The 1,010-nt window shown below is 54.4% G+C and overlaps 1 non-coding gene across 1 annotated transcript; it reads left to right on the top strand.

The window, feature by feature from the left end:
- Positions 1-215: 215 nt before the first annotated feature.
- Positions 216-407, top strand: LOC123964515. The gene has a single exon (XR_006823462.1). It is a non-coding gene; the product is annotated as a U2 spliceosomal RNA (small nuclear RNA).
- The last annotated feature ends 603 nt before the right edge of the window (positions 408-1,010 follow it).

The following is a 1,010-nucleotide window of genomic DNA, read 5'->3' as shown; positions in this document are numbered from 1 at the left end:
ACTATTTTTGGCAGGCTCTGCCGTGTGGCCGAGCCTCGTGCGTTTGTGAAAAGGAAATAAAACGCCGCCCTCGCCGAGGTTGAGCGGTGCGACGAGGAGCGCTCGGGGCGGAGGTGCTGAGACGCAGCCGTTGTTATGCGCAGTTGAAACCACTGCGCCACGGCAGGGGGAGAACTGCTCCGGGAGGTGGGCGCTGGAAGCAACCAGTTGGGGTTATCGCTTCTCGGCCTTTTGGCTAAGATCAAGTGTAGTATCTGTTCTTATCAGTTTAATATCTGATATGTCCCCTATAAGGGGGCAACATATTAAATGGATTTTTAGCACCGGGAGCTGAGACGAGGGGCTTGCTCCGTCCGCTCCACGCATCGACCCGGTATTGCAGTGCCTCCGGGAGCGGTGCACCCTTCTCCTGCCTTGTGTAAAACCAAAACACTGACCCAAACGCAGAGGTTCGTCGCTCTGCCGGACGCCGGCCCGAAAAAGGCGCCAGTCGCGGGGGGGGCGGCCGCTTTCAGCCAGCTGAAGCCTCAAAGAAGGCAGCGAGATTTGCACTTTTGATTGGCAGACGACGAGGGGATATTTGGGACCGGCATGGCTGTTAAATGTGCCCTGCATTTCCCCTCCCTCTCTCCCACTCGTCATCGAGAGCCCGAGTATTTCGGATGCTCGGTAGCCTGTGTCCAAAAGCCAGGCCTTCATTTCTCCGCAATCCGATTGGATAGAGCCTCTCAGAAGGTGGGGAGGGGACACTGCGGCGCCTCCGTAGCCGGCACGGTTGGCCAACACGGTGGAGGAACCGCAGCGTAGAAAGGATAAAAGAAACTAAAACACCTAAAAAGGAAGTAAGAAAACCTGCTACAACTGCTAAATCGGTGAATAAAACACACTTACCTTCTCGTCTTTGGTCTGGTCAAGTTTGTAGTCCGGCAGAGGACAGGTAGGCAGTCCTCGGGACCAATCAATTCCTTGTTGCAAAAGTTTTTCAACTACGGCAAAGTTGAAATTTTATT

Source organism: Micropterus dolomieu, unplaced genomic scaffold (genome assembly GCF_021292245.1).
Source record: "Micropterus dolomieu isolate WLL.071019.BEF.003 ecotype Adirondacks unplaced genomic scaffold, ASM2129224v1 contig_3006, whole genome shotgun sequence".
Taxonomy (NCBI): Eukaryota; Metazoa; Chordata; class Actinopteri; order Centrarchiformes; family Centrarchidae; genus Micropterus; species Micropterus dolomieu.
Note: the sequence above shows the minus strand (reverse complement) of the source record. Positions and strands in the feature narration are given on the sequence as shown.